The sequence below is a fragment of the Rutilus rutilus genome (assembly GCF_951802725.1).
Source record: "Rutilus rutilus genome assembly, chromosome: 2".
Lineage (NCBI taxonomy): Eukaryota > Metazoa > Chordata > Actinopteri > Cypriniformes > Leuciscidae > Rutilus > Rutilus rutilus.
Window position 1 is genome coordinate 58,788,893 of NC_140210.1, and position 12,130 is coordinate 58,801,022.

Below are 12,130 nucleotides of genomic sequence, written 5' to 3' on the forward strand. Positions count from 1 at the left end.
ATCCTCGATCAAAAGTGTTACATTAGCACCACTGTGAAACTACAGTAATAAATTACTATGACTCTTTTTTTTAACACATCATGCATAAACCAAAAAAAAACAGAACTACACTATGTTTTAGAAACACAGAGATATCACAATTTAGCACATTAATCTCAACAATGGTGGCAATATTTCTTTTTTTTATTATTATTCATGCAGCAGTGCATGCTGGGAGTTTTATATTATCCTGGAACCCAGCATGCATTGCGACATGAAACTTTTCACCATTGTTGAGATTCATGTGCTGATTGTTGATATCTGTGTGTGTCTGATTAAAGCGGGAGAAAACTAAAATTGAATGCACTATATGATTGTTATTTTTCAGAAGACATGATTACAGAAATATTGATTTCATTTTGTAGATACACAGATTTATGCTAAATATGACATACCCATAATTTCAATGAATATATACAGGAATAATCTGAAAATCAGACATGTCCAGGATGATTATGACATCATCACAAAAGAATAAAAACACCTTATAAACTTTCTCTTGACTTTTTCTTGCCACAACAAATGTGTTTTATAAACTCACTGTTACAGCAGTCAGAGAGAGATGAATGATAAGAAGTCAAGGGACAAGAGACCAACTAAAGCAAATACTGATCTCCATTAAGGTGACAACAAATTTTATTATTAACTAAATCTTTGTTAATTCTCAACAAGAACTTTTGTACATGTATGAAAGAAATAATCGTAAACTGGTGTTGCTGGAAGTCAGTTGTAGTTTTTGTGTTTCTCTTTTTTCTGTTCTTGTTTCTCCGTCCTTCAGTGATTCTGCTTATCAGGTGTTCATCAGTTTCTCAATTCACTCACTTCTTTTCATTCACTCTGTCAAGTGGACTATATTAGTGAACTAATGTAGGGAATAGTGAATGATGGTATAGGGTGTGATTGGGAAAACAGCCTCTGAGTGTCGATTTTGAGCACTGTTCATTTACAGTATATTCCTGTAGGCTATTTTTGTTTTCTACGGTATATTACTGTTTTAATGGAAAATGGTATGATATTGTCTGAATTACGCCTTTTTTTACAGCAAGGGTTAACAGTGCATGACCTGACCTGATAGAAACAATTGATGACTTTGACATTTGAAAATGTTTGTAGTTGACTGACTTGAGAGACCAAATAACAGGCCTGAAAAGCAGTGAGACTCAGGGCCAGTGCCCTTCAAATTATTAGATAAGAAGATGAGATTGTGGCTTACGTAATATTTTGTTTCAGAGGCAGAGAAAGAGGTCTGGAGGAAATTTGGCTAAGGGACGGCATTTGGGTTAATGTTAAATTGATGCACGAGTTGGATAATGCATCAAAAGGGGGAAGTGGGTTGAGTGGTTTTCATAGGAAAAAGGACTCTGAGTGCTATTAAGTGAGCAATAAATTATCCAGTGATAATGATTCAGTTTGTGAAATGAGAAGAAACTTATGGTTTATTGGCCAAATGTTGAGCATATCATCAGCAAGCTAAACAAATGGAAAATTCCACAGGTCACACGAAAAGGACGACCGGCTAGACAAGCGGTCACTAACAAAAATGCTTAAGGTCCCCATTCACAGGTGACAGCAGGCAGGAAATGGTTCATTCAAGTGGAGGTGCTGTCGGGATCTAAGGGAAAATCTTGTAAGGATCGGAAAATGTTCGGAGGGTGTGAGACCTGGGTCCACGCCTCTCACCTTAGACTACACCAACCAACCTCAGCAACCCCACGCGCCGACGCGGAGGGCAGTGAGGGATCAAGGAACGTGCTGGTAACGTACCTCCCTTGTCTACGAGGGAAAATCCTCTCTACGGCATGCAAAGTGTCATATTGGTGAAAACGGAACGTCCATGGGGTCCAACAGACCTGGAGGAAAATGTTGACCAATTAATGGTTGAAGAAAAGTTTTATGATTTTATTTGATTGAATCAAACTACGGATTAGAATTGATATAGATCTAATGATTTGATTGGTTTATTAAATAGAGCTTACTAAGTAAAACCATTGCCAGATTGAATTAAAAGTTAACAAAATACGGTTAGGAAATTTTAGATGGGCGTGGATTAATGGAAAAGACTGAATGTATAGGAGTTATGATTGTATTTGTTATTCTGATAATTTTGTTATTCATGGGGGATACGAGAAAACTAGAATGTCTGTTCAATTGGCGAAAATGACAGCCTATCCCAAGGATGAACAAAATTAGGCAGACGACACAAGTAACAGAAGCTACAGTAACGTGGTAAATGGGAGTGTTTTTCTTTATTTTCTTATTTTCCTATTGTCTTATTTCCTTATGTTTTGTTTTCAAGGACGAAGATATGTAAAGAGGGTTAAAAGCAGCAGCCATCCGTGTCACGAGGTGGCGTACAAGGACAGCAGGCTTGTGCAAAATTCAGAATTTGAGAATTGGCCTCCATTCAATTCATGAATTTGAATTTGAATTGAATTTACTCCGCCCCACAGGACATTGAATTGAATTTGAATTGGAATGACAGGAAGTGGAATTAAATTCATGGCAATTCAAAGAAATTCCACTCAGTCACACATAGGGTGACCACCCGTCCCGCGTAGCGCGTGCGCGCACAGCGTTTGAAGCCCAATTCACGCGTCACGCAAATTGAGACCGTGTCACGCATAATCTATGCTTGCTCAAAAAAAAGTTGGTCGCTCTATATACTCGAGCCCCAAGCAGACAAACGAACATTACTTGACATTTCAGCACGCTATTGTTGCCACACAAACCCCTCAGTTGAACTGCTGACTAGGTTGTCAACTTTTTCGTTGTTGTCATGACAGCGCACGCACGCGCATACCAGACACACTGGGAAGGAAGGAACTTTTAGATGCGCGCTTTCCAATTCGAAAAATTCGAGAAAGAGACTGTCTGAGAGGCAACGCCATCATCAATTAAAAAGAGAAGGTGTGAGTACAAGAAACAAGAATGGGGAAATTAATATTTGTGGCTGAAAGGTGTTGAGGGGGATACCGAGAGGGCTTTTTGTGACCTTTGCAAAACGTCCATCTCAATCGGACAAGGAGGGAGGGGAATACGAGGTCAATCGTATTTTTTTTTTAAATACTTTTTTTTAATTGTTCCTGTGGTGTTGAGCAACTACAATTCCTGTTAATCCTATACATTTATATTATAATTTATTAATTTATTTAAAGTAAATAAATTGTAATGGAAAATAAATAAAATTAAATAGTAAATCTTAAGTGGAAGTACATCTGTCAATTCATTGAATGTTCAAAATATTATGAGTCTTTATTTAGAAAAAAACACACACATTGGTTGGCCTATTCATGAGCATTATGCATACATCAAAAATTACACGTTTAGGAGAATAGGGCATTATTAATACTATGCAAGGTGGTATGTGCTAGAAATGGGTAAACCACTATCAGTGAGTCTGCCAGTGGGGCACCGCCGCGCCAGGCAGTGTCCCACATTGTCCCTCAGAAACATACCCATTGTCCCCCCTTGGGCTTATTAGCAGGTGGTCACCCTAGTCACACAACAGAAAGAATGTGTTGAGTCTCACATGCATTCAGTGTTAGGAAGGTTATTTTGGAAATGTTTTTGCTTATTACTGTTATTAGTTACACTGTAAAACTTTTCACTGTAAATTTACAGTAAAATACTGGCAGCTGGGTTGCCAGCCACATACTGTATTTTTACAGAACTAGTACTGTAAACAGCATTTACAGTATTGTACTGTAAAACGTTGTACTGTAAATTTACAGTAAAATACTGGCAGCTGGGTTGCCAGCCACATACTGTATTTTTACAGCACTAGTACAGTAAACAGCATTTACAGTACTCCACTGTAATTACCAAATACAGTATATACCACATAATTTTACAATATTAAACTTGTCTACAGCAATAAATTGCATAGTAGTCACACTATGAAAAAGAAAACAACATTTTCTGGGTTTTAAAACATTTATTTTGGTTAAAAGCAAAGATCAGAAAATTGCCTTCTGTGAACATGTTGGCTGAATTTTTTTTAAACATAAAATGCAATTTTAACACTTAACAACAAACAGGTAACACTTAGCACTTAATTAAAGGGATAATTCACCCTAAAAATTTAAATTAGCTCATGATTTACTCACCCTCAAGTCATCCTAGGTCTACATGACATTCTTCTTTCAGACGAATACAAACGGAGTTATATTAAAAAATGTCCTGGCTCTTCCAAGCTTTATAATGGCAGTGAATGGCTGTTTCTGTTTTGAAGTCCATACAAGTGCAAACGAAATCCCATTCAAAGTCTGCAAGTTTTCGCAGAAGTGAGGACACCTGTAGGCTTACAGTGTTCTTTTTTTGCACAACTTGGCCAGTTTTCTTTGAAGTTACTTGTCCTTTCTTTGTTTTTGATCCACGTTCAGGATTGATGTCAGGAAATCGTCTAAAAGGCAGGAAAGAAAGGAAAAAAAAACAATGAAATATTATGGACTGAGTTTATATATTTTGACAAAGAGAGACAGCACAAAAGATGTGTAAATAAAAACCAGATATCGGTTTTAACGACTAAACTGTTTGGATAAAACTGAACAACATGAAAAAAAAAATGCAATGTTGGATGTTGTGATCAATAACTTATATTTTTTCTGCCCTGGTTAAAATACATCAACTCAATGTGTCTGTTTACATGTGCACTGTCAACTAACTAAACTTTTGGAAGTGGGGTTGCCAGATTTAAAGTTTTATTCTACAACTTTTAATATCATCCCCTCATCAGGTCCCATTAGAGTATCAGTGGAAAGGCAGCCATAGACTCTGTTTATATAGAGCACACATTGCCAGAATCCAGCCCAAACCTTTGTGACAGAAATAATTTAACTTTAATTGCAAGCCTTGCAATGTTTATTGCATAGGCTACATGACTACATGATAATGTTAAACATGACATTTACCAGACTAAAATGCATGTTTGCACCCAAAAATGAACATTCTGTCATTATTGCTCATCCTTAAGACTTTTGTTCATCTTCGGAACACAAATTAAGATATTTTTGATGAAATCTGGGAGGTTTCTGTCCCTCCATTGACATCAATGTCATTGCAACTGTCAAAGCCCAGAAAGGTGGTAAAAACATTGGTAAATAGTACATATAACTACAGTGGTTCAACCTTAATATTATGAAGTGACGAGAATACTTTTTGTGTGCAAAATAACCCCAAAATAACGACATTGTTGAATAATCTCTTCTTTTACATGTCATTCTCCTACACTGTTTTGTGAGGATGAGTGGGCCGGAGTGTATTAAAGGATAACTCTTGCCAAAATGCAACCTAGGGTCTTTTTGTTAATCTACCCGAGGCAAACCTTCGTTTAAAAGCATAATTAGGATGGAAACGCCACTTTTAAGTTTGACCGTATTTTCGTTTTCGGTCAAATTGCCTTTTGAATGGGAGTGCTTGTGGCACGACTATGATAGCATCAAAAATCGCTATTTTTTAAAACACTAAGAAGGCTCGACACAACATGAAACTGTGCTCTCAGTATCACCAGAGACTCTACACATGAACTCCAGCATTGAGAACATTGTTTGTGTACACAGAGTTTACTAAAAAGAAAGATTTTGAACAACTCACGGAAACTGTGTCCGCCTGCATTTTGACAGTCAAAAATAGTCGATCTAATAACTTTATTCTAGAGCTGCTGTAAAGCCAAAACAATCTATGTTACTGTAATTTCCTATTATCACTGTAAAGCTGCTTTGAAACAATCTATATTGTTAAAAGCGCTATATAAATGAAGGTGACTTGACACTGTTTACACTACGTCAACAGCGTAGGAGAATGACGTGAAAGAGTAGAGATTGTTGAATAATGCCGTTATTTGGTTTTTTTTTGTGCACAAAAGGTATTCTCATCGCTTCATAATATTAAGGTTGCACCACTGTAGTTACATGGATTATTTAAACAATGTTTTTACTAGCTTTCTGGGCCTTGAAAGTTACAAAGATGTTTCTGTCTATGGCTGGTTCAGAAACCTCTCAGATTTCATCAAAAATATCTTCATTTGTGTTCTGAAGATGAATGAAGGTCTTACAGGTTTGGAACGACATGAGGTTGAGTAATTAATGACAGAATTTTCACTAATCCTTCAACTGAAAACAACTTGCACTGACATATCTGAAATATGTGACTGTGACTGTCACTGTTTTGTCTCAAGATGCACACCAGTAATGTTTTTTTTTTATTATTAGACATTTTTATAAAAGCTGCCGATCTGTATTTTATAAAATAATACCCGAATTTTATTAAGGCCTAGACCTGTCTTAAGCTAAGCCCAGTATGGAAACCAGGGCCATATTGTTCATACCAGTAGTCAACATAATAAATACTGTCAAGACAAGTCACAATTCAGTCTAATATTTATATGAATGGCAAATATGCTAATGACTAACCTCTGAACAAACTCAAGGTGCTGCCTCTTCCTGGTACTGCAAGCTGAAGTTATAGGAGGAGGCAAACAGCGCTGCCAGGACAGTGATGAAGTTAGGCTGTGATCCAATTTTATATATCTGGACTGGAAACAAGAAAAAAACACTAATTAAGAAAAATATATTTTGCAGTGGAGTGAGTAAATGATGGCTTTTCATTTTAGGTTTAAACTACCCAATGTTTACATACCAGGAAATAGCCTAAGGCGTGGACTCTCTGGCAAGTGTAGATTGCTGGACATCAGCGATGCAAATTCCTGAAACAATTTTTAAAAAGGACAGCACAGCCATGATCAACAGAACCAAAACATAAAAAATATTACAGATTAACGTTAATGAGATTTGTTGAATAATCTCTACTTATCTGCTTGAAGGATAACACCGTCTAACTTCTCTTTGAATCGTTAACTTAGTTGTAGGACCATGGCATGGCAATCAGGAATACTACATTTGAAAACAGCATTAGGAACATGGATTTTCTTGTGCTAGCAAAATTATGACAACGATTCAAAAGCACGATCACAGAACTGACAGCATTTGATGGCATTTTTTTTTTTACCACATAGACTATAACTGTAACACTACTTAAAAGTACTTACATTAGCACTGGACCGTCATCAGATTACAAAGCCTGAAACGAAATATATATATATCAAAAGCAGGTCATGCAAATAACATGGTATATGTTGCCTATTATGTGAAATATCGAAGTTAACGTTAACGTTACTTGGTAAACAGGTGGAACAGAGTGAATTGTTTGCGCGGCCGCGGTTGAAAACCACGTTCGCAAAATCAAACCAAATAAGCATTCGTGAAATCAACGTATGTTAGAAATGCGAACGCAAAATATATATATATATTGGCTTACCGTAACACTCAGTTGAACAATTTTCCATCTTCTCAAACTCTAAATCCCACTAATCGTCACAGGCGCAGGTTATTCAGATGACAAATTCTTCCATCCGTCTTCATGTAAAGTTAATGTCTCCCATTTTCTGCTGCGTCACAGGCAACTAATGTTTGAAACACGAACCGAAGTTCACAAAAGCTTAAAAATTGCTCACAGATTCGCAGACACTGTTTATCTTGATAACAGGAATGATTATTCTGTTCAGTTGAATCCCGCTGACAAATCAAGTTTGCCTGTAGTAGCTACTGTCTGCTCGCGTCACATTTGAACTGAATTGAGCGCGAAAGAAATCAATCCCACAATGCAGTGCTTTTACAGTATGATACTGTATTACGAATTTATCGGGTTGAAAACAGAAATGTGCTGTATATTTACAGCTGTTCTGTAAAAGATACAGCCGAATACTGTATTATGGAAATACAGTACAATTCTGTAGGAAATTCGCTGTAAATTTACAGTAAAGTTTTACAGTGTACCCATTATAAATGTGGTTTGGATTACTTTATTTGGATAACTTTATCAATGCAAAGCAATTTCGTTTTAAGTTGATTAGTACACTCTTAAAACGGATGTGTTAAAAACAACACAACCTGTGTTATATCTTAACACACCTGTGTGTCTAGTTAAGGACAACACATTTTGTGTTACTTTTAACTCAACCAGTGTGTTATTGTTCTTAACACAGGGAGTGTGTTGAAACCTTTTACACACTAATGTGTTATAGTTACACAACTTGTGTCAGATATGTGTCACATGTGACTGTAGTCGGTGTGTATTTGCCAGAGTTACTTCCTGTGTTTTTACAACTGAGTGTCTGGATGAACACTGAAACGTATTGTTAACTTGTGTTTATGGAGTCCAGTGACATTTAATAAAGAGTTTGTTTGAACATTTGGATGGTTTAGACATCATGAATCTACATAGACAAGCTCTTATTGAGAATTAACTGAGGTTTAGATGTTGATGTTTCACTGAATGTTTTATTTGAAGTCACCAGAATCGTGATTAATGGCTCCTTTATTTGAGCTCTTGACCCTTTACTCTTCTTTTAGTTTTTCTCTGGCTGCTTTAACTGTATTTTAATAAAATAGGCCTACATTTGTTATGGTGAGAGAAAATATGATCAGATGTTTCTTGATGATGTCATAATCATCAAGTGCTGATCTGATCAAGTCTTTGAGTATATGGATGGTGTGCATTTAAATTATTTATTTGCTAGTTATAACAATCTTGTGACACTACATCATGCTATCCATCATAATAAAAAATGTTTTCTAAAAATTTTAATCTGCAGCAGAAACTAGACAAATACAGACATCAAGAATCAGCGTATGAATCTCAACAATGGTGATAAACAAAAAGCTCCATGCCGCAATGCATGCTGGGAGTCATGGATGAGATTTGTACTATGGTGGCACCCAGCATGCATTGCGGCATGAAGCTTTATGTTTGTCACCATTGTTGAGATTCATACGCTGATTCTTGATGTCTGCTTGATACTGTAACTGCCTGTCGCCAGTTTATTTCTGTATTAGCACTTTTACTATTTTGTTTCTTCTGAATTTAATGTTAAGAGTAAGACGGAACTAATTATTGGTTCCGCCCAGAGGTTTCCGGCCGGGCGCTTTTGAGCGACGCACGGAGAAAAACTTTACGGCGAAAGAGACTGATTATTCCGCTGTTGTCGTGTTTAAGTGCATACATTTACAAGAAAATAGACAGAAGAAGATACGGGAGATCTGAAAGGATGTTTAGCACCTCTTTGTGATAAGCAGCAATGAGGTTTGTTAACTGTTTATTTTGCTATAAGGGTGTTTGTGTTGACATATGTTTTTCATGTGCCATTTTTTCTGATGTATAACATATAAAGTGTCTAGCTGTATATGAGCTGGATTATAACACAATATGTTGAGACATGCATTAGCATTATTTTGTTAATTTATTTATTTATTTATTTTCTTTAAACCAGTTCTCACGGGTTGACCAACATTAAAGCCCTGTAAACCAAGACCTCTTGCCTCATGCCTGTCACTGGGGGAGCTACAGTGAGAACTCATCTGCTCTGCATGAGTAGACGAGGAAGACCGTACCAAAGAGCCGTGATCCATGGGCAAGAAGGGACATCTCTACATCCAAGAGTGTGCATCTGCCCCTGACATTTACACATCTGCAGCATCCACAGAATAATCCAGGTGCCTTACCACAAATCCAGCTGAAGCCAAGAAGCTTAAATATTTTCCACAAGAGACTGTGACATATTTTTGCCTTTATATTCATACGGTATAGTTGCTTGCATGTTTAAGTGTTAACTAAGCTGCAACTAAAAGACTTGAAATGAAAATGTTCTGCATAATAGACTGAATTTTGCATTTCACAGATATTGATTTGTGTGAAGTAGATGTGAATATTTTCTAAAAACTAATACTAGTAGTTGAAAGTTTATAAATGTGAATAGCTATTGAGAAGTGAATCACTTAGCTTCTTGCCAAATTACATTTAACCCAAAATTAAGTACACCAAGTAACAATGTCAGAGCCTAGTCATACATCTAGCAGAAAGCAGGTTAGTGCAGGGAAAAATATAGAGCAGCAGTGCATAGACATGCAACCACAGGCCACTAAAGGCACAAGAGCTGATGACCACACTTCCTCACAAGAACCACGAAGGAGCCAAAGAGTCCGAAAATTAACGGAAAAGGGCCAAGAACTGTACAGTGAGCAAATAAGAAGATTTGCTCACCGTTTCACTGTGAGCTATGAGGAGTGGAAGGCTATCGCTAAGGACGCCAAGCAAGCCCTAAGTGGACAATGCTCTAACAACCTGCTACATGAATACATCAGCAAAGTAAGCGTAGCCTCAAAAAATCTGAACATTGCTTATGAAGAGTTGAGGCACATAGACAACCCTGATCAGGACACACGTCGCAGAATTGACACCTGTGATGCAGTAACCAGGAAGATCATCCAAAGTGCAAAAGATCATTTGGAGACAGCAGATAACGGTGGAGGAAATGAAGAACAAGGCCACAGGGCGACATCGTCTATATTCAGGTCTGTAGCCTCAGACAAGAAAAGTGTCAAATCCCAATTCACTAAGTCCTCTCATGCTCAAGGCAGCTCCAGACATTCAAGTCGGATTTCTGCTAGCAGACAAGATGCCGCTGCTGAAGTTGCTGCCAATGAAGCTACTCTAGAAGTACTACTAGAACAAGAGTGTTGCATTGAGGAATTGGAAAAGCTTGAAGCTGAAGCTGCAGAGAGACAAAAGGTGCTAGATGCAAAGCGCAGACAACTGGAGCGACTAGAGACAGTTAAAAGGTTAAAAGCTGCTAAGGCACGTCAGCGAGTGTATGATCAGAGTGAGTGCTCAGATGAAGAAATAAGCAGTCTACTCCATCAAAGTGTCTGTATTAAGGAAAGGGAAGAAGCGAAACATGAAAATAATCTGTTGCAGCACCATTCCTCACCACAAGACTGGGCACACTCAAAGCAAGATGACAGCACAGCAGCTCTTGTTAGAGCACTTGCAGAGTCCATAAGTGCAGGTCGTCTTCCGATACCTGAACCAACAATATTCAGTGGCGACCCACTCAGATTCAATGACTGGAAGGTTTCGTTTCAGACACTCATTGATCGGAAAAACATTCCAACTGAAGAAAAGATATATTACTTGCGAAAGTATGTGGGTGGACCTGCTAAAAAGGCTATAGAGAGCTACTTCCTGCTTGGTTCAGAGTCAGCCTATCATGCAGCATGGAGGATCCTCGAGGAAAGATATGGGAATCCATTCCTCATAGCCAAAGCCTTCAGAGACAAGCTCGAGGGATGGCCCAAGATAAGCTCCAAAAGCAGTATCGAACTTCAAGAATTTGCTGATTTCCTTCGGAGCTGTGAGGCTGCTATGACTCAGATCAGAGGCCTCAATGTACTTAATGACTGCAATGAGAACCAGAAGTTACTTGCAAAACTTCCAGACTGGCTGACCTCGAGATGGAACAGAAAGGTAATAGAAGTCGAGGAAGAAAGTCACACATTCCCAAGCTTCCAGCAGTTTGTAGAGTTTCCCTCACGTGAAGCTAAGATTGCAAATAACCCAATAACATCTTTCCATGCTCTGAAACCTGTTGAAGATAAGCAGATCAAGGTTTTAAAGAACAGAGCTGTAGGAGCTAAAGTACTAGCAACTAACTCAGATGAAAAGGCTTCCTCCACAAGCTGTTTCTTTTGAGAGAAGTCAGGTCACAGTCTACACAAGTGTTGGAAATTTATGGATAAGACCATCTCTGAGCGAATCAAGTTTGTTCAAGGGATGAAGTTGTGCTTTGGCTGTCTGAAGCCTGGCCATCGCTCAAAAGAGTGTGAAAATAGGAAGATCTGCGATACTTGTGAGAAAGGACATCCAACCTGCCTACACGATAATCGCAGCAAAGAAAGAGGAATGTCAACAAGGACTGGTAGGGAAATGGAGCGTGACAAGTCAAGAGAAGGAACAACAGATCGTTCACAAGAAAAGATGACAAGAACACCACGCGAGGTAACATCTAACAGAGTTATCCAGAACGTTAAAAGCACCCATACATCCTCAGTCATTCCTGTGTGGTTGTCAACTGCAAGTAAGCCAAATCATGAAGTTCTTGTGTACGCTCTCCTCGATACACAGAGTGACACGACCTTCATCCTTGAAGAGACAGCAAAGGTGCTTCACACTAAAGATGAACCAGTCCAGTTAAAGCTCT

The 12,130-nt window shown here is 38.0% G+C and overlaps 1 protein-coding gene across 1 annotated transcript in view; it reads right to left on the bottom strand.

Annotated features, from left to right (window-relative positions):
- Window positions 1-3,647: 3,647 nt before the first annotated feature.
- LOC311286453 (apoptosis-associated speck-like protein containing a CARD) overlaps window positions 3,648-12,130 on the bottom strand; it is a 467,220-nt gene continuing 458,737 nt past the window's right edge. Inside the window, exons 3-7 of the transcript XR_014626551.1 lie at window positions 7,354-7,480; window positions 7,085-7,116; window positions 6,661-6,929; window positions 6,450-6,591; window positions 3,648-4,441 (exon numbers count right to left, since the gene is read on the bottom strand). The gene's annotated coding sequence lies outside the window, so the exon portion shown is untranslated. The remainder of the gene's footprint in view (window positions 4,442-6,449; window positions 6,592-6,660; window positions 6,930-7,084; window positions 7,117-7,353; window positions 7,481-12,130) is intronic.